Source organism: Mauremys reevesii, linkage group 5 (assembly GCF_016161935.1).
Source record: "Mauremys reevesii isolate NIE-2019 linkage group 5, ASM1616193v1, whole genome shotgun sequence".
Lineage (NCBI taxonomy): Eukaryota > Metazoa > Chordata > Testudines > Geoemydidae > Mauremys > Mauremys reevesii.
In genome coordinates, this window is record NC_052627.1 from 79,230,159 (window position 1) to 79,252,725 (window position 22,567).

Consider the following 22,567-nt stretch of genomic DNA (forward strand, 5'->3'; position numbering starts at 1 on the left):
ATTTCACTGGAATAATTGGACGTTCAGATAATCAAGAGGGCAGGAGCCATTCAGCTGTGGGGTGGCCTCCCCCATGGGAGGGGGCTCTTCCTCACAGTCCTGGCTGGGGATGTCTGTTCTACCCTGCTCACTCACTCCTGTGACAGCGGGACTGCGGAGGGCTTCTGGCGCTGCCGCAGAGCCAGTGACTCCCGATCCCCGCAGTCGCAAGGTGCAGGGGAAGGCTGTGATCCTGACAGGGCAGAGCAGAGACATCTGGCCAGGACTCTGTTCTGTCCTGCCAGGACCACAGCCTTCCCTGTACTTTCTGCCTGCAGGGATCAGATGTCACCACGCAGGTGCCATTCAGCAGCAGGGTGGCATCCTCCACTGCTGGCACCGGTGCTCTCTGCTCTATTATCCAAACCTCTGCATTATCCAAATCCCTCCTTTGTCCCCCTGCAGGAGATACATGCTGCAGAGAGCATGCGTCTCAAGTATCTCATGATGGAGGACAAAGAAGAGATTTGTATAAATGGGAGAATACTGTAATTCACTGGGCAACCATCAGGTAGCAATTGTCACTCTACCTGAGGGCAAGCTGGGTCTCCCTGTCCCATTACCAACCCCTTGAGCCATCTAGTCCCTGATTTCTTTAGCAACCATTTTACAGTTTAAAATACATAGGAATCAGTGCTCTTCAAGCCTCTTGCCTGTATCTCACTGTAGCTAGTTTAGACCCAAACTTGCTTCTCTCACACACCACACAAACTTGATGTTGTTTCATTGTTTGTACCTGTAAATTATTCACACCAGAGTACAAAGTCTTGAACCTGCTAAAGAAAACTTTAACCTATCCCAGGCATTTCTGAGGTGCCAATGACCATGAGATCTAGATATTAGATACAGATTTAAGAGTCACGTTAAAACTGTTAAGGAGCCTGCAATCAATCACTTCCATGTTCAAAGACTTTTACTTGGGTTTTTTCACCCCAAATTCCTCCCCTTTCTCTGTTTGTTCTTTATGTCAAAAAGGAAAGAACTTTGCATTACTTCCAGCTTCCCTACTCTGCTATTGTGCTGCACTTCATCACACTTTTAAAGGGGCCAGAGCCATATATTTGAAAGTGGACAGCAATCGGATTAGTGTAAATGGGTTTGTTCTTTTTCCTATGGGATTACAAATATCAGGCTGACTAACAATTAAGGTTTCCTCTCACTGCCCAAAGGAGATATGTTTACTGAAACCACTGGGGAATTACATTTAAAATGTGAGGGCAAAATATGGGTTTTTAAAATGTTTAGCAAACAGAAGCAAATTTATAACAAGCATGATCACCATCAGCTCTTAGCAAACACACTATTACCTTGGAAGGGCTCTGTAGAGCAAGCCACAAAATGTTTCGGCCTCAGCCTTCTTTACAGTCACTAACTACCATGACTAAGAACTTCAAAATAACAGAGAAAATTAATAACTGTTTAGCCCTGTCAGCTTGAGATATGAAAAAAATAACCAGAAACTGACCATAGCCAAATTATAGAATCATAGAATATCAGGGTTGGGAGGGACCTCAGGAGGTCGTCTAGTCCAACCCCCTGCTCAAAGCAGGACCAATCCCCAACTAAATCATCCCAGCCAGGGTTTTGTCAAGCCTGACCTTAAAAACCTCTAAGGAAGGAGATTCCACCACCTCCCTAGGTAACCCATTCCAATGCTTCACCACCCCCCTAGTGAAATAGTGCTTCCTAATATCCAACCTAAACCTCCCCCACTGCAACTTGAGACCGTTACTCCTTGTTCTGTCATCGGGTACCACTGAGAACAGCCAAGCTCCATCCTCTTTGGAACCCCCTTTCAGGTAGCTGAAAGCAGCTATCAAATCCCCCCTCATCCTTCTCCTCTGCAGACTAAAAATCCATGTACAAAGTTTCAGTCTTCGTGTCAGAGACCTGCCAACAAAGCTGGCATGTGAGTCACAGCAAAGCAGGCTCGCCTGCTCACATGGTATGGTGCTTTGAGGAATGTCTGCAGAACAGGAACAGTATCTCTGAGTTCATGTAGAATTCAGACCCAGGAAACATATGCATCTTAAGCTGTGCTCAGGGCTGATTCACTGAATCCTCTGTGACAGAAATGACAGAACTGTTTGGACTGAACCCTAAATGCAATATCTAGCTTTCCCGCAAGTCAACTGCATGTTTTGTTTATACATCAGGGACAAGATGCAGCCCAGGAGAGCCTTAAAAGTAGCCCCCTTACAGACACCATCTCCCCAAAACTGCAGCATGACTAAAGTTGAGCAACTGAACATTTCTGTTGCTGGTGAACTCAACCAACCGCATTTTCTATTAATCTGTCAAGGAAGATACAAGCACAAGCAAATATTGTGGTTGGGTGCATTTCTTCATGTAAACTATGTAAATATATCCTGGTGAGGTGCAATGCAGCCCTCAGTGTTCCAAGCTTGGGCACTGAAGCTCAGCAAGAGGACATATTGTATATGTTTGCGTAAAAGCGAAAATATCCAGGACAAAAATTGCAGGCCTACTTTTGGGGAACTAATTAGTTAATAGGCAAAGAGGAGGGAGCCTATCAGCATCCTCAAGGGAGAAGCAGCTAATTTCACTTGACGTGCCCTGCCCTCAGCCTGGTAATACAGTGAGTTCCACCTTGGGTCTAGCCAGGAGAAGAGATGCAGCTGCCAACACCACTGCCCAAGAGAAGCTGGTCTTGCGTGGGATGGAAGTGCAGAGTTGTGTGGCTCTCTCTTTTCTCCAATCGAGATGAATGCCCCCAGGGGGGCCTCCCTGCTTTTCCTCTGCAGGTACAGTGCTCTCTTCTCTTCTCCAGAGTAGGGATCTTCCAAGGCAGAACTCTATGTGCTGTTGGTAGCATATACAGTATCAAGTATATAAGGCCACACCCACTCAGTCTGATCAAAGGTCTTTAGGAGAGAGGATTTAAGGCCTATTTATTTCAAAACAAAGAACAAAACACCAAAACCCTCCAAATAATGTCCAGTTGGAGGAGATTGAGGGCATTGTCTGGGATACATTTCCACAGAGGAGCAAGCACAGGCACTATTAAAGTTCTGTTAACCAAAATATATACGAGCCCAGGCAATGCTCTCAGAGGCAATGTTCAGAGTTCTGCTATAGAAAACAAAGCTGTAACATTTTCAGAAACATCTCCAGGCAGTTCTTTCTCAGAACCAGAACACTGACCACATCTGATATGACAGAATGTTGTGGTTTCTAAAACAGCTGCATGTCCACCACTCCTTTACACAAAAGTACAGTATTAACACAGGTAACAAATAATTTAAATATAGAAAAATTACACTAAGGGATTGGCACTGGTGCATAGTTAGAGTGGAAAACAAAATCAGGAAATATAAAAGTTAAGTTTCTACTGTAATATTAACTAGGCCATAAAATGTCATATTTTCTGTTCCTATTTTTCTTGTTAAATGTACAGTTTGAAATAATTCTGTTTATGTTATGTGCATACCATAAAAATATACAGGATGTGCAACTCAGCTAAATTAACAATGCAGTAAGAAACTTAATCTTACCAGTAAGTAATTAATCTATAGTAGGAATTTGTGGAAAATCCCTAATATAAATTCTGTATCCGAGAAATTATAGAACACTAGACACATCCTCCTCTTCCAACAGGTAACTCTCTTCGTGATGACAAAGTAACTTCATGGAATCTCATAGGGGGAGGCTGGGTGTTTTTAGAGAAGGGTCCATAACTCTACAATTTGCTTCCCCCATAAGTGTTGGAGCCTGTATTTTGGGGACCTTTAGTTCATGCTGCAAAGCTTCATCTCTTCTCCAATGCTCTCTCTGTATGTTTGTTTTATTACTTTTTTTTTTTTTTGTACATGCGCCTAGAGCTTCCAATGGGAGCACTTTGAAGCCAATCAATCAATAACGAATGGGAAAGCCACTTTGTGTCATTTAGGTAATTAAAGCATGCAAAGAACTTTGAAATCCTTCAATGAAAGCAGCATAGAAGTAGAAAGTACTATTGCCTGTCATAGCTCCAGCCTGGCCTCACCCCTCATTGGAATATATCAATTTCAAAACAAAGAAATGAAAACCAGGAACTAACATGAGGCCTATGTAACACTAAGCCTGGCAAGTTCTTTCACTCTAGCCTTTCCCATGCCATCCCCCCACACCCAGCCTTTGTTTAGTATTTGCACTGTAAATAGAGCAGACAAGAAATCCGTTTCACACTTTACACTAAATTTAAGGACTCAGGGCCAAATTTACAAAGGTATTTAAAGATGAAGAGGGGTTTACAAAAGCACCTACGTGCCTAGCTCCCAATGATTTCAAGTCCCATTGGCTCCACTTCAAGTCAGTGGGAGTTAGGCATCTAACTCTCTTGGGTGCTTTTGAAAATCCCTCTAGATGCCTATCTGCATCCTTAGGCGCCTGAATACCTTTGTACATCTGGCCCCTGAGAGCTCAAGCCACCTGTAAGAAAAAGCTTCCGGCCAATTTGTTGGCTCAGTTGGTACCACCTGGCACTGCTATGGGGGAGACAAGCTGGAGTACAATCTTGTTCTTAACATGCTCAGGTTGACAACTGGAAGCAGGAATGTTAGACACATGATGCTTTCAAACTCAGCTTATATTGACCTTTAGCATCCCATTGCAACAGGAGAGGGAAATGCTGTACACATTCACATGGCCCCATGTTTCAACCAAACTTTTTGAAATGGTGTTGAAAACACTGTTTGTTTTCTGGTTTACACCTATAACGGGAAGGCCGTTGCCGACTACCAGTCAGCAACAGGTCAGCTTTGTAGTGTACATGGGGCCCAACAAAGCAGGTTTTTTACCCAGACCTCAATGGGATGGCCCATGTATAAGTGAAAGAAGAATTTGGCCCATCTTTTGGGATCTTAAATTTTATAAAAGTGCTTCCCCTTGCTAACCAATCCATCCAAGAATTTTTGTTTTAAAGAACCAGAATTCTGACCCATATCTCACTTCTTCTAAGGGTACATCTACACTACCCGCCAGATCAGCAGGTAGTGATCGATCTATTGGGGATTGATTTATCGCATCTAATGTAGACACAATAAAAATCGATCCCCAATTGCTCTGCCATCGACTCCGGATCTCCACCATGGCGAGAGACGGAAGTGGAGTCGACGGGGGAGCGGCAGCAGTCGACTCGCCGCCATCCTCACAGCCAGGTAAATCGACCTAAGATATGCTATTCATGTAGCTGAAGTTGCGTATCTTAGGTCGACACCCCCAGCCCTCCTCCACAGTGTAGACCTAGCCTAAGTGTATTAAAGCTACTGGTTCTGAATATACAATTCTCTTTTCTCTACTCCATCTCTCACCCAACTCTACCCTAAAGGGACTCAGTAATAGGCTAGTCTTTTGTCTTCTCATTGGTGAGATTCAATAATTTAATATATTAATGGGTATTTATAAAATACAGACATTTAACTTGCTCATTTAAAATAATTAGCCATGGCAGCAGGCCATGACATGCAATGAGCAACAGAATGTGTGACCTCCTACTTTACAAGCTGATTATTTTGACCATTGCTTGAAGGCTCACATAGTTTGACAATACTGCTAGATCTTTACAATCTAGTCGGTCTTTCAAACAACTGTCAAATAAAGTTACAGCTAGACACAACTGTAACACACACATGTCCACACTTGAAACAGCCAATCCTGTATGCCTGACTCGGACAAAATTGCCAAAGAAGTCAGTAGTTTTGCTTGAGTCAGGCCTGTGGGATCAGGATGTTTGTTGATAGAAGGCCAGTCTATAGCACAGTTTCTGCTAGCACAGATTATTTTTAAAAATGAAATTCCTGTCCACACTGAAATCATAACAGCAACAACTGGTGGTTGGTTAAACATGACAGCAGGGTCAATTTTTTAACATAGACGGGGCTTAAGAAAACAGTTTTCTCCAGTGACTACAAAGTGGCTTCAAAGGTGTAAGTGACAGCAGGTGTGACTGAGTGCTGTATTTTCCTGCATGGTCATGCTAAGATCATTAAGAACATGGTTATCTCTAGACAGTTCTGGGGACAGCTGTACCTATGATTTAATTGAAAAAGTGCAGCTCTGTTGACAACAGCATTGTACTCATTTTGCCTGGTATATTTCTGTGCAAGGCTGGTCTTCCTGCAAGGCCTTAACAGAGGATAGTCCCATCACAGTTTTATTTTCTAGCTCTTCTGAGAAAACCTCCCTCTTTAAAGACAAACTAAACAATAAAAAGGTAAGATGGCTGAGTTCTTTTCAATTTATGTATTCACATCTCCTCTCTCATGCCCAATGAGAGCTTGTTGGCTTCCCTTCCTTCTTGATTAAAACCTTCGTGGAAAAATCAAGATACCAATCTGTTGACCAGCACATACTCAATAATATTAGCACCACACAGAAAGTGTGACCTCTATGGTTGAAGATCTCCACACCAGAACTAGAGCAGAAGTAGAAAGAAAGTGAAACTAACGTACAGCATACATTAGGTCTGAACAATATAAGATATTCCAATCCCATCAGTTTCATTTTTTGTTCGTTAGCAACTGGATAAAATGCATTTAACTGGAAACACTGCAACAATAATTGAAAGGCACAATTGATACACCTCTTCTCTTTTGTCCTCCCAGGTTAACTTATTAATGACAACACTTTTCAAGTACATAAAAGGTAGGTACAAGGAGGAGGGAGAAGAATTCTTCTTCTTAACTTCTGAGGACAGGACAAGAAGCAATGGGCTTAAATTACAGCAATGGAGGTTTAGGTTGGACATTAGGAAAAACTTCCTAACTGACAGGGTGGTTAAGCTCTGAAATGAATTGCCTCGGGAGGTTGTGGAATCTCCATCATTGGAGATTTTTAAGAACAGGTTAGACAACACCTGTCAGGGATGGTCTAGATAATACTTAGTCCTGCCATCAGTGCAGGGGACTGGACGAGATTCTAGTTCTTTGAGTCTATGATTAAGTTGCTGCATTTCTCTAAAGGTAAAAATTTTGCAAGTTTCCTACCTACTCCTCTCAGTGCAAAATTTAGCTGTTTTAGGCTTCATCTATACAACCAACTTATGTTGATATAACTACGTCACTCAGGGATGTGGAAAATCCCGAGTGATGCAGTTATACTGAGCGAACTTATGGTGTAGAAGTGCTATGTCGACAAGAAGGCTCCTCCTGTCGACATAGCTACTGACTCTCAGGAAGGTGGAGAACCTACACCAACAAGAGAAGCTCCCCCTTTAGCACAGCTAATGTCTTCACTAAGCACTGCAGCTGCACTACTGCAGCGCTGTAAATGTAGGCACACCTTAAGAAGCTTGTTGAGATCTGAAAAAATTGTAAATGGTTCAAGAGAGGTAGTTAAAGAGGGACACCCTCAGGAGTCCCACAGCTTTGAAAAAACCCTACTCTTCAGGGAAGATGTATAGAGCTTTGTGGGAGAAATATTTTTCTATCACAGATTCCACACATACAAAAAGAACTAAATATATTAAAAGAGTGAGATGTATTTTATAACTTTATTAGCTGATATTCTTTTTAGTGCGTCCCTCATTTTAAGATGTAGATTCACTTCATAAGCATATAAACCACCCTGTGTGACCAGACAGATATGCGGAGATAAGTCCACACTGTTACTTATAGGATTCAGGGAATTTGGGTCTGTGTTTGTCCATGTTCTGGGACTGTTCCAAGGTGCAAAGGAACACTGATCCTATGTTAAGGACCATCGCTTGGATGAAAATTCTGCCCCTTGATCACAGACATGATCCTGCTTAGATACAGAAACATGTGTCCCAAGCATCTTTTAAAACAGTCTACTGAGAACGCCCCAGTCCTGCAAAGATTTATACACATACTAGATTTTATGTACTGCAAGTAGTTCCATCAATGGGGCACTCAAACCAGAGGGGAAACTGTCCAAATGTTTGGAAATTAAGAATTCAGGAAGGATGAATCTGTGGAGCCTCAGGACTGGAAGGGATGTTGGTGTCACCCTGCAAAGAGTAACTGGGCTAGTGAGAGTCAGGGTGAGATCTTATGCTTGCAGGCTGGCTACTGGTGTCAGGGAATTGATATATATATATGCACAGCACAAAAGGCACCCAAAGTTACAGAGCAGGCAGTGACAGAACCCCTTACTAGTCCCCAAAACAGAGTCACATAGTCATTACAAAAGTTGCACTCCAATATCAGCGAACTGAGGTTCACACTCTAAATACTTACTAAACAGACCCTAATGGGGATTCAATTGTGGAGGGAGCAAGTACAAGCTTAAAGTTTATTATTCTCTTTTGTTTATTTTGGGTTAAGAGAAGTATAACCAGGAAAGGGGAAAATGAGCCAGAGAGAGTCCTTGGACACAATGGATTAAAAACAACTTGGGAGCTTATGTTCACAATATAGTTTACTCCACAAGGGGACATCAGTAGAGGATCTAAGAACCATGCTCACTGAGCATTTTAAGCAGAAGGAGGAGGGTACAGATGGAGATGAACAAGAGTTGGGACACCAACCAGACCTTAATCCCCTCCCTTGAAGGAACTGGTGCTCAGGTACAGCTGATTAAATTGCGGCTCACTGGGACAAGGAGGCATATGAGTACCAGGTGCAGATGGCTCAGACTCCAAGAGAAGGCAGTCATCCACAAGGCAGAAGAGCATCAAATGGAATCGATCCACACAACCAAGGCTAACAAGGAGGCAGAGGAGCAGCCCAGCAGCAACAAACGGCAGTGACCGAAGCAGAAGAGAGCACATACAAGCGGAAAATGGAGATACAAGAAATGCAGCTCGGAGTACAGGAGCAGCAAAAAGGTATTCCACAACGCCTGGTTAATCCCTGCCAGAACTCACTCAGCTGGGACAGACTGTGTCCACATTTTAAGAACTGCATACAAGACTGCAAACTGCATAGAATATTTTACTGCTTTTGAAATATATGCCAGGCCAATGGCATCCCTATTGGGAAATGAATGTCTGTACTGGCTCCCAAAATTTCGGGTATAGCTTTCCAAGTCTTTACTGGCATGGGCCGGGGGGAGCCACAAACTATGATAAATATAAGGAAACTATATTGTCAAGATTTCAACTTACCCCAGAATCATACCATGTTCACCAACCTAAAGACACATGATAATATCAGTCATGAGGAGTGTATGCATAAAATGTGTGATTTTATGAAAAAATGGGTAAAATGTAAAAGGGCAGAAGGGGATTATGGGAAATTGTTTGATTTGTTTACCCAAGAACATTTCTTTAATGCTTTCTCAGATGAAATCAGAGCTGCCATATGGGAAAAGTCTCCTGATAAAGTGCAGGTGGCTGCTTGGGCTGTTGATTTGCATGCTCAGGGCCAGAATGGGTATTGAACGAAAGCCCCAAAGGGAAGAGCAAAGGCCCTGTGTAAAAGTGAGTCCCCAAATTGTTTATGAAAGCAAGAAGTGGGGAAGTGAGGCCAAATATATCCCAACAGGCCAAATATATCCCACCCAGTAATCCCAGTTACAAACTCCTGACCAAGGGCCCAAGAAAATGTTGTATGTGTAACTCTACTGAGCTTTACATTGAGAGATATTGCCCCAAACCCAAACCCATCCTGCCCAAGTTAACACAGCTCTGGTGATCTCAGGACACACAGAGGACACTGAGGGAGGTATACACTCTGAACCCATGAAGGTACACAGAATGTTCATCCATTTTGGCCACTGGACATCTAGGAGTTGAGAGGATATTTGAAAGGCTTCAGGAAAATTTTCATTGGCCTGGTATAAACCTAGAAGGAATACCATCAGTCTTGTGACTGGTACCAAAAGTGGAAAAGACTCTAGGTTTCCGCAAATCCTCATTGCAACCATTACCTGTAATTGGAGAAGCATTCCAAAGGGTTGGTAGGGACATTACCGGTCCACTCCCTAAGCCAGTGGCTCTCAGCCTTTCAAGAATACTATACCCCTTTCAGGAGTCTGATTTGTCTCGCGTACCCCCAAGTTTCACCTCACTTAAAAACCACTTGCTTAAAAAATCAGACATAAAAATACAGAAGTGTCACAGCCACACTATTACTGAAATATTGCTCACATTCTTATTTTTAACATATAATTGTAAAATTAATCAATTGGAATATAAATATTGTATTTACATTTCAGCATATAGTATATAGAGCAGTATAAACAAGTTGTTGTTGGTATGAAATTTTAGTTTGTATTGACTTTGCCAGTGCTTTTTATGTGGAATGTTGTAAAAGTAGGTGAAATATCTAGACGAATTGATGTACCCCCTGGAAAACCTCTGTGTACCCCCAGGGTTCACGTACCCCTGGTTAAAAAACACTGCCTTAAACCATCCCAAAATGGGAATAAGTATATATTGGCAGTAGCTGACTTCACCAGCAGATACCCAGAGGCAGTGGCCCTAGCTAATATAGAAGCAGAAACTGGCAAGTGCACTCGTTTCCATAATTAGTAGGGTGCATTTTCAAATAGAAATACTGCCAGATTGGGGGTCAAATTTCATGGCCCACATATTCTCTGAACTGTGGAAAATTAAAGTCTGCCCCATACCACCCAGAAACAAATGGGTTAGTTGAAAGATTTCATGGGACATTTAAATCCATGCTAACAATGTCTGTAGACAGGAAGGCAAGGGACTGGGGTATGCTACTGCCTTCCCTATTGTTTGCTTACAGAAAGGTACCCCAAGAATTGACAGGGTTTTCCCCATTCAACCTCCTATACAGAAGGAAGGTCACAGGCCCCCTAGATCTGGTCAGAAATTTGTGGGAAGGTAACACTGACTCTGAAGGGGAACAAGTGAATGAACTGGAATCTAAATTCAGGGCAGAGCTAAAAACCAGTATGGAGCTGGTACAGCATAATCTTGAAAAAAGCCAAGCTGTACAAAAAGCTGTATGACAAAAAAGCAAGTGAATGAGCCTTTGATGCAGGTGATTTGGTTCTGGTATTAGCCCCTGTATAAAGCATAAAATGCAGAACTCCCAGGAGGGTCCTCTGAGGAGATAGAGAGACTAAGGGTATGTCTACACTGGAAATGTTAAAGCGCTGCCGGGGGAGCGTGCGAGTGTGGTCACGCGCGAGCGCTGGGCGAGAGCTCTCTCAGCGCCCCTGGTAATCCACCTCCATGAGGGGATTAGCTCCGAGCGCTGAGAGCATGACTCCCAGCACTCAGAGCCTGTCTACACTAGTGCTTTAAAGCGCTCAGACTTGCTGCGCTCACGGAGGTGACTTTTCACACCCCTGATCCAGCAAGTTAGAGAGCTATAAAATGTAAGTATAGACAAGCCCTAAGTCAGTGGTTCTCAAACTTTTGTACTGGTGACCCCTTTCACATAGCAAGCCTCTGAGTGCGACCCCCCCTTAAATATATAAAAAAGTGTTTTTAATTTATAATGCCTTTATGAATGCTGGAGGCAAAGCGGGGTTTAGGGTGCAGACTGACAGCTCATGACCCCCCAGGTAATAGCCTCGTGACCCCCTGAGGGGTCCCAATCCCCAGTTTGAGACCCCTGCCCTAAGTGAAATCACTTGCAATGTATAGAAACCCTATAGCCAGAGTGTCCCCCAATCGGTACATATTAACTGACTGAACATTTACTATAACAGAGAGGCTTATAGCAAATGTAATATGCTATGCAGATGAGGACCACAGAGCATTGCCTCTCCTACATGTAATCTCTGAGAGTCAGGGGAAGACCCCTAAGAGTAGGTCTATACAGCAAAGAAAAACTCCTGGCTGGCCCATGCCAGTCAACTTGGACTGGAACTGCAGGGCTGTTTCATTGCTGTGTAGATTTCCAGGCTTGGGACAAAGCCCAGGCTCTCTAGGACCCTAGGATCCTGCATTCGTTACCAATTTTTGACTTTCTGAGTTTAAGGTACTACCCTTCAGACTAATTAAACGCAGGAGCCACACCCTAGAAGCTGATCAAGCAGGTGCTACATGGGTTCTAGGAGTTTTCACTCCACTGTAGATGATATTAATATATTTAACAACACCTGGGAGTAACACAAAACACATGTGGCAAGGGTGTTGCAAAGCCTCAGGGATGCAGGTCTCACAATCAAGGTGTCAAAGTGTACAGCTGGGCAGCAAATACCTCTTACCTGGGTCATTGGACAGGTGGAGGCCAAATCCACCCAGATCCCCTGAAATAGGAAACTACTGTGAATTGGCCTGTCCTTAAAACTAAAAAACAGGTTCAATCATTTATAGGTCTGGTTAACTATTACCAAAAATCTGTGGGCAGTTCCACTGATGTTGTTGCTCCTATCACAAGACTATACCATAAAAAGTGGCTTGGTCAGGTGCCTGTCAAAAGGGTTTTGATAACAGCAAAAGAAATTGTATCAAAGATGCCCGTTTTGGCCAGTCCAGGGTTTGGTTTGGTTTGGTTTGGTTTTTTAAATGTATTGTGTAGTGATGCATCCAACACAGGCCTCAGAGTTGTGTTAATGGAAATGGGAAGATAACAAGAAACACCCATAGCTTTTTTGCTTAGAAATGCAGTCTCCCACTGGACAGAATTACTCTAATAGAAAAGTAGTGTTATGCTATTGCATGTGCTGTAAAACAACTCAGACCCTATCTCGTCAATAGGCAGATCATAGCATTAACAAATCATTCACTATTAGTATGGCTGCACAGAACAAAAACTTCAGATTGCTATGATGGAGTATAGTTTTGCAGGCATATGATATGCAGATTAAACATATTGAGGGGTTGGGGAACAAGGCATGATGCCTTATCCAGAAAAGAGGGTGTAGTAGAAGTAAAGCTTACGTCATGGTCAGTGAGCATCAGACTCACCGGGGGCGGGGGGCGGGTGCAACAATCAACTCCAGACACCCCAAAGGGAAAACATGTTTAAACCCCAAAAATGAGCAGTTAAACCAAGTGATTGCATAGCATACTATATTATTGTTATACCAAGTAAGGTCTTCTATGAAAGCATGTAATGTTCTGAACTTGATTAGTCATTATGAGATATATATACAGACTGAGGTTATGAATCCATGTATAGGTGTGTATAGAAAATTGTACTCTGAATTTATACTCAAAAATCCACTGCACTTCACAGCAGGGGGATGAGCAGTCAAGTGAGGAGAGGCACCTCCCAAGACAGGGATTTACACAAAACTTGCTTTAAGTAACGATCCATTGTCCAGCCCAGGAAGACAATGATGGACCATTAGAGTTAATAGGAAGACACTGAGACATCAAAAGGGAATTTCCCCACTCCACATAAACCTAAGTCACCATGGACTGAAAGAAAAGAAAAAAAAGAAAAAAGTCTTTCAAAAACAGGTTCGGGGCTGAGGCTTGGTCTACACTAGAGTTAGGTCCAGAGGCATAGCACTTAGGTCAATGTAGTTAGGTCAACACAGCGTCAGTGGAGCCCGACCACCAGGGGCTCTGGCTGTCAGTCCCCCACAATACCCCACTCTGACAGCCAGTGCAAGTGCTCCTGGTGAAGATGTGCACCGCCAACAGAAGGAGCTAGTGTGAATGTACAAAAAAGATTTAATTACTGCGGTGGCCATACGTCCATATAACTTAAGTTGCCTTAATTCTGTAGTCTAGACTTGCCCTGAAGTTTTTTTTATCTAGACCATGAGGGACAGTCTTATGGCAAATGACTGTTCGTGAATGCTGGATCCCTCCTGTAGCCAGAGGGTATGCTGAGAAACTACCTCAAGGCAATAGGTAACTTACATTAGAAAAGGGATTTTATTAAAGTGTAAAAGTTAAGATTGCATTTTTATATTTTTCTGTGTAACTTGTGTGCTTTCCCTCACTATTTTATCTTTAAATCTGTGGTTTTTCTATTAAATAAACATTTTCATTTTTTTTTAAATCCCAAGCAAGTGTCAGATGTGTGAACTGTGTGGAATGTGCCAAAGTAAGCTGGTATCTGGAAGGTGGTTTTACACCTTGGGAGCTGTGACCAACCAGAGGGGGAACATTCTGGGTGTCTGGTAATTAAGAACTTGGGGAGGATGTATTTGGGGGGACCTGGGACTGGAAGGCTCTTGCAAGGAGTAATTAGGCTAGTGAGAGACATCTTGTGGGCTGGCTACTGATGTCAGGGAATTGAACCACAGCCACACAGCACAAAAGCCCCCAAGGTTACAGGGCAGGCAGTGAAGGACCCCTTACCAGTCTGGGGCGGTCCCTAAAACATCACATCACAGATATGATCCTGCTTAGATAGGGAAACATGAATCACCAGGCATGTATCCTGCAAAGATTGAGACACATGCTTAATTTTATATACAGCACATAGTCCCACTGAAGTCAATGGGACACTTACAGTGCGTAACATTAAGCACAAGCGCAAGTCCTTTAAGGATCAGTACCTAAGATCATGGCATCATCAACATACTTTCTACCTTCTCAAATGCATATATTTGTATATTGTATTTGCAAATACTTTCAAAACAAGCTCTAGCCCATGAAATTTTGATTTTTCACAGGTAATATGACCCACTATAATAACCTGGATTAGAGGTATTTTAAAGACATAAATCAGTATTTTAATTGTTACATACATTGTCATTTAACTTCACTTTTCAAGTACACTGAATTAAGACATTTGAATCTTCCTGATCCTAAAAACCTCTAAAAAAGGGAGCCCCCCACCTCCCCTGTATAACTAGTGCTCCAGCGAAGAAGAGAGAAGTTGCATCTTGTGCAATAGTCAAGTTACATACTTTTTCTTGAATAAACAAAAGAGATGAAAATATACATAGATCAACTTTAGGTATAAGCCTGTGCTCCCATTCTGACCTGCCTCCCCTCTACTACCAATTCTTGACCTGTTCTTCAGTGGTAAAGAAAACCATCCTAGAAGGTCAAACTGACAACACTCCGTTTCCTTCCCCAGACCCGAAGAAAAGCTCTGTGTAGCTTGAAAGGTTGTACATTCCACTAAAAGAAATTGGTCTAATAAAAGATATTACCTCACCCACCTTGTCTTGCTTATATCCTGGGACCAACACAGCTACAACACTGCAAACAGACTGAAAGAAGATCTATCATGGAACCAGCAGCATGGGACAAATAAGTGGCAGCAAAATCTGATATGCACGTGGGTGTACTCAGTCTCAGTGTTGCAGGGGTTAAGATTTCTAATGAAGTTGTCTGAAGTTCCTGAGACTGTCAAACTGGAGATAAGATTAAGGAGAGTAAACAATCTACTGCAAAAGACCTTGGATTGTTGGACAACAGAGGTCAAGACTGAGGCAGGAGCTCCGTTATCTGGCCTGTTAATCTCAACCATTGCTGGTGTCTCACTTGTTTTATTAAGGGATACTGTTGGTATGTTATCAAAAATGACTGAGGAAACTTCATTAATCCCTTTGTGATTTCCTTATAACTCCTGGTGGAAGGAACCCTCACTTTGGGTTCTTTTTAGTTTGAAGTGCAATTCTACCCTGACAAGTGGCATCTTCTCATTCTACAGAGCCACTCCCCATGTGTAGTCAGTGTTCTAGCTCCTCACTGCAGTGATACAAATATATTTTTCCTGATTCTCATTCTTGTTAGTACTGCAGAAGCAGCAAAATTAAGCTGGATTATATTTCCTTGTGTGCATCACCAACAAAAATCATTCATTGCAGCCCAGAAAACAGTGCCTCTTACATCCTCATTTATCTGCCACTCCACTTGCTTGCAGGGAGGAGCAGCCCCAAGGACCCAATAGCATCTCTGCTCCACCTAAAGGATGATAACACTCCCGAGCTGGGATATAGACATTAAACATCAAAACAAACTATCATTTGGTTTCCATGCAAAGCCTCATTTTCTCTCAGCAGCAAAGACAGAGCTGTTATTTTACAGTGATCTCAGGCATTACTAGAGAGCACTCTTGGATTAACAGAGAGTTTAGAATTGTCTTGAAGAAAACCCACACTATGTGAATACAGTACAGCTACACCTCATTCACATAATTAAATTTATCAATTTTAAAATACGCAGCCTACCTCATCTGCTCCCAATTATCTAAACAAATAATCTCACTTGCATTAAACCTCATGTAATACAGAAACAACAACTCAAATGACTTCAACAGAGCTACACCGATTTACATCTGCTGAAGACCTGGCTCAATACACATTTAAATGCATTGTTAAAATGTTAAATTATTTAGGGTGAAATCCTGGCCCCATCCAAGTCAATGGCAAAACTCCCACTGACTTCAACAGAATCAGGATTTCACCCTTAATATTTACACTATATTTATAGATCATCTCAGTCTCAACTTGATTTGTGATATAAGGTGTAATGAAAAATGAAGGGATTAACTTGTAGAAATGTAGTTTATTAACCTTTTGAGGGAATCAAATCAATACGATGGAGCAATATAGGTTTTAAAGATATACTAACAAATTAACAAAAAAACCCAGTAACCTGGAACAACATGCACTCCACTTGCATAAAGCCCAAGTCATTGGACTCTGTGCAGGTGAGATGCAGAGGATTTGGTGAACTCCATTTCCCCGAATTGGTATAGCAATAGTTGCAGATCTCCAAGCCCATCCCCATTTCAGCCTTCTGTGCCAGCCTATACATGGCTGACAAGAACACCCTTCTTGTGGTGCATTCCAGTGCAGCATCATTCCCAACCCCTCTCTGGCCATAATCCTGCAAAGCACTTAAGCACATGCTTAAAGTTAAGTACATGCCTAAATACTTTGCTAGATTGGGCCCTCTTTGTGCAGCCTGTACACACTGTTTCTTGCACTGATCCTCAGCACCACAGGTAAATTTCACCACTATTGCCCAAAGGATCATAAGTTTTGGGAAAATAGATTCATAGCATAAACAAGACCTCCATCCTCTCCTTTTGACTGGAACCCAAAGATCGTCCTTGGGAATTCATATCCAAGCAAGGCACAAAGAAGAGAGTTCTTAAGGTCCTTGATCCCCAGTTTTGCCTGGGTTAAGAGGGTATGGATTATTTTCCACTGGTAAGTATATGCAAAAGCAATTTCTTTCATCCCTGACATGGAGAAACCAAGGGAAAAATTTGTTCAATCAAGAGGAAAATCTCAAGCTTTTCAATTTCCCAAAAGAGGAGTTTAATGACTGACGTTACTGGGAGCAGAAGCAGGTCCCAAAAACAAAGAACCATGTTACTAAAATGATGTGCCTTCATATTTTTACCTTTCTTTCCTACATTATGTTACATCCCTCACTCTGTGTAAGCTCAAAACTTGTCTCTCTGACCAATGGAAGTGGTTCAATAAAAGATATCACCTCACCCACCTTATCCCTCAATCTCTAGGCATTTTAGAAAATGGTATTTCAAAGTCATTGTCTGATCCTTCCAGTTAAATGCAATTTGAGTTGCAGGTGCTCAGCACCTCTCAAGATGCTAAAGCTATGCCAGTCCATTTCACGGTGTAGCCACACCCCAAGGAAAAATATTCTTAGAGTGACAACACATTCGGAGAACACAGTATTTTATGGCTATTGTGCAAGAATTTTCCCAGACTGATGAAAATGAGGAAGTATTTTGTTATGGCTCAAATCCCTTTAAAGAATCACTTCTTTTGTGCTACCCACAAGAACTGAATTAATAACTTTTTTTAATTACTCCTTTGTCCTGGTATCCCAGTACATCCTGTCTTCTCTGTAACTGGCTTTTCAGGCCCTTTTCCAGAAACAGTGCATCTGCTTAACTTTATACACATGAATAGGCTCCCTGAAGTCATTGGGACTAATCACGTGCATAAACACCTGCAGGATCCCAGCTTTAGATTGAAACTCTTCACAGTAGGGACTGTTTCTGTCTTGGGGCTTGGCTACACTTACAAATTTGCAGTGCTGCAGCAGGGTGTGAAAACACACCCTCTCCAGTGCTGCAAATTGCGGCGCTGCAAAGCGCCAGTGTGGTCAAAGCCCCAGCGCTGGGAGCGCGGCTCCTAGCGCTGTCCGTTATTCCCCACAGGGAGGTGGAGTACGGACAGCGCTGGGAGAGCTCTCTCCCAGCGCTGGCTCTTTGACTACACTTAGCGCTTTGACTACACTTAGCGCTCCTGTCCAGCACCAACCACACTGTCAATGTTTAATACACTATCAAGGATAAAAATAGGATTTAAACAAACAAAAAAACCATGATCTCAGTCTCCCCTTAGTGGTGTTGTAGCAGCTCAGAGGGAATGAGGAAGGCTATATTTACACTTCTGAAGATACCGGAGGAGGTAAAAGGCCAGTTTCAGTGGAAGCAATCTATGGAGTGTGTTGAAGGAGGAGGAGTTTTAAAGTAATTTAGCCATGGACTGAACCTGATGTAAGAATATAACTCATTCAAACAGTACTTGCATCTCATGATTTGCTTTGTTTTCATAACATACCTTTCCCTGCAATACACAGCAAGGACTGTTTGCACCCTATACTAAAGTACAATCTAATGTTTGCTTAAAGGTTTCATTTTATTGTCTGGGTATGGGCTGTGTCTACCATTCTAGTTAATAAATAACCTGTACCTATACTACTGTCAAAGGTAGGCATTCCTATCTTTAGGCCACCAATGCCTAGCTGCATGGGTGGGCATCAAACACAATCCGCTCATGAGATTGGGGTTCACTTCACTTAACTGAAAAGCACTAATTTTCCTGACACCTGTCTGGAAGTTTCATTATTAAAGATAAGAACATGTTTATTCTTGCTCATTGAGTTCCACTTCTAAGCTTACCATTCTAACTAAGCAGTAAAGATGAACACAGAATCATACCATAATTGGGGCCTGGAATGTTTTGAATCACCCAGACTGTATATTGAAAATGTTTCTGACGCATGGACTTATTTATGATTGCAAAAACAGCACATGAAAGAAGCAGATGTGTACACAAAAGACTGATTTAACCAGTGCAGTTATTACAAAGCTACTGGTTAACTCAAATTACTGAGAAATTTATAGGAAAACTGCTTCTTTTCATGAATATAGTTAAAGATTTGCATTAAAGGAAGCACCAAATATGAAACACTCAATACTGTCTCTTACTCAGCCCACATAATGTAATCCTCCTTGTTGTAACAACAATGGCTCTTTCCACTGATAGAGAACATCTTTTGTATTTATTTTGTATTTTTAAGTTATGTTTTTTAAGCAAATTTGGTGTTCTTCAGAGGCTAACAGTAATAGACAGAGCCTAACTTGTAACATGACAGCTATTTGTATCCTGAGACTTTCCTAAATAGAGATTGTCTGTAAGTGGCAAATATCCACTTAATTAGATAGAGACTACCAAACTTATTTCATTTATGATCTAATAAGGGGAAAAAAATCTAACTAAAAAGTTTTTCATCCACCTTTCTTCCAACTCTCAACTCTCCAGAACATTCTTTGCATGCCAAGAATTTAATTTTGGGGTGTTTGAATTTAGTGCATTTCAAAGACGTCAGTCTGAAATCCCTGGAAACAGAAGTCTTCTGATTATCCATAGAACAGCTCCAACATAGACTGTGTGAGCTTCCCCGCACTCTCCTTCAGCATAGACTTGGAAGGTCCATCTCTAGAGAGGAGACTAAGTCAGGCTTCATGTCCATTCAGCACTTTGCCCCTTTGTTGAGACCCTAGCTAGCATGCTAATTAGTTCCAGATGTGGTGGTGAGTTTTCTATTGTGAACACCTGTCCATAGGGAACTGAGTGAAATTAATTTCACATTATCAACCAAGCAGTCAGCATCAGATGTAAAAATGTCACGTTACTACTGACCTGGCCTGGATCTGAATTGGTGACCACAGGTGAAAAATTCTATATCCTGTTACCAGTCCTATTAACTATTCCATTCTCAACATGCCTATCATTTTGAATACATTTTAGTTACATAAAACAGCTGAATGGCTCCCTGTCATCAGACTGACATGACTACTATCATTTTACTCAGTAAACATTTGTCATAGCATTGCAAAAAATTACCTCCACAAGTGAATAACATGTACACGTACTACATTGGTACATACACCTCAACAACTTCTCTTTTAGTACTGTAGAGTCACTGCATATACCGTCAGGTGAGAGAGAACATGTCCTGGCCAAACTATTCAGATGACAACTCCTTTAATTCTTTTATCATGTATTCGGGTAAAGGGACATTGTCATGTAAAAATCATACACAAACACTCACAGTTATTCACCTAATATGACCTTAAATTATTTAAAATGGCAATTTTTAAACCTAATTTTCTTTGTGCTACTTATGCTCTGTGTTCTCTTTTTTCACTTCTGTCAGCTGGAAAATAAAAGCCAAAGGAGTTGGTTTCAGTTTTATTTATAGTTAGTTTCAATTTTGTTTATAGTCAGTTTTGTTTTCAGATTTTTAATGTTGCAATGTTTGGATTTCTGACACTGCAGGGAAAGTTTATTTTAAAAATCTGTTTTTGTTTTCTTCTCTCTCTTGCATGGGCTCTTTTAAAAAAAAAGTGGAAACATTTTTTTAAAAAAAAACCTTGTTTTTACAAAATTTAATGTTCAAGTCAAATTTATGTCAACAATGTCCCTTTAAGGGAGACTTGAATTCACATCTGCTCAAACAACATTAATTCTCACCATTTAACAAGTGATCTTGAAACTAGACCTGCCAGCCTACACAATGCAGGCGAAGTTTGCTGCAGGAAGGGAAAATTTTAAAGGCCATGTCTACATGTACAGCACTGTAGCTTCACCGATGCAGCATGTCTGGTGAAGACACTCTAGGCTGACAAGAGAGCTTTCCAGTCGGCATAATAAAACCACCTCTGCAAATGGCAGAAGCTATGTTGATGGGAAAATCTCTCCCACCAACATAGCGCTGTGCACATAAGCACTTATGTCGGTGTAACTTACGTGGCTCACGGGACTGTAGTGTAGCCATAGCCAAACTCTGTAAACTAGATGGACACCTAATTTCTCCCCAGCCACATGGTACTCCTTGTGAAGTAAAGTGTTACACAGCATGAATACAGGTCTCAGAACTGGCCCTACAATATCTGCAATTAATGTACAATATCAATATGAATATAATGGGGCAAATTCTGCCCTTGCATGCACACACAAGCTCCCTTCAATGTCATGGAAAGCCAGTGTACATATCCACAGAACAAAATTTGGCCAATATCTTTGAACTGCAACTTTCTTTGGACATCCCCTAAGAAATTATTTATCCTTTTGTTTTACATGAACTTTAATACCTCTGAAAATGTAAAGACTCCTACAATTCTAATTTACTAGCAAAAGGAAGGTAGGTGGTTGTTTACAGTAGTCTACTGTCTAACTGCAGTTAACGGTAACTTTTAAAACTTCAAAAAGAACAGGAGTACTTGTGGCACCTTAGAGACTAAAATGTATTTGAGCATAAGCTTTCGTGGGCTACATACCAACTTCATTGGATTCATGTAGTGGAAAATACAGTAGGAAGATATATATATATACACAGAGAGCATGAAACAATGGGTGTTACCATACATACTATAAGGAGAGTGATCAGTTAAGGTGAGCTATTATCAGCAGGAGAGAAAAAGAACTGTTTGTAGTGGTAATGAAAATGGCCCATTTCCAGCAATTGACAAGGGGATGTAAGGAACTGGGGGGGGGGGGGGGAGAGAGATAAGCATGGGGAACTCTAAGGTGCCACAAGTACTTCTGTTCTTTTTGTGGATACAGACTAACAGAGCTGCTACTCTGAAACCTGTCATTTAAAACTTTGTCTCTTTTAAAATTTAACTCCATCCCTGACATCAGGATTCACTGATATCCGCAAACTAACCTTTGAAGGTTACTTGAAAACAGATGTGCTAGTTGTAACACTGCAATCTGCTCTTCTCGTGTGGCAAGAAATAATCTATGTTTATAGTGAATTAGCTCTTCTAATTGCACCACAAAATCAGGTGAAGTATGCTGCAACAACTGAATTTCAACATTATGTACAATTAGAGTTTAGTTTTGTATAATGTTACATTGAGTGAAACAATGTCACATGCAAGAGATTTTTTTTAATGCATGAATTCAAACTACTCCAAGTTAAAATGTCTAACTAATGAGCGCTGTGTTTGCTGCAAGCCACCCCCAAAACAAACAAAAATGTCAGTACAGCACTAATTTAAGCAAAATTTACTATCATGTTTTTAAAAAACCAAATATTTCTTTAAAGTTCAAAATTTCTGTAATACTTTCTCTTTAGATCATTAAGAGAACTAGAATACTTCAATCATTTACAAGAGGCTACATCTGAAAAGTCTCATCCTGTTTTTAAAGGTTACAGGAATTAAAAGTGTTTTGAGCTCTATGAAGGAAAAGCACTATGTAAGCGCTAAATGTATAATCATTATGTGGAAATCATTAATATGTTATACAGGTGCACAAACGCACACACAGCTCTCCCCCAAAAGTTTGCTTAGCTTTTTTTTTTAAAAAGTCAATTCCTGTTTTTCTAATATTGTTTGTAGTGTCGTTGTAGCTGTCTTGATCCCAGGATATGAAAGAGACAAGGTGGGTGAGATAATATCTGTTATTGCTCCAACTTCCATGGCAAAAGAGACAAGCTTTCAGACAC

At 41.4% G+C, this 22,567-nt stretch overlaps 1 protein-coding gene across 5 annotated transcripts in view; it reads right to left on the reverse strand.

Annotated features, from left to right (window-relative positions):
- IRF2 (interferon regulatory factor 2) overlaps window positions 1-22,567 on the reverse strand; it is a 66,238-nt gene that overhangs the window by 38,301 nt on the left and 5,370 nt on the right. The gene's annotated exons all lie outside the window — the stretch shown is intronic.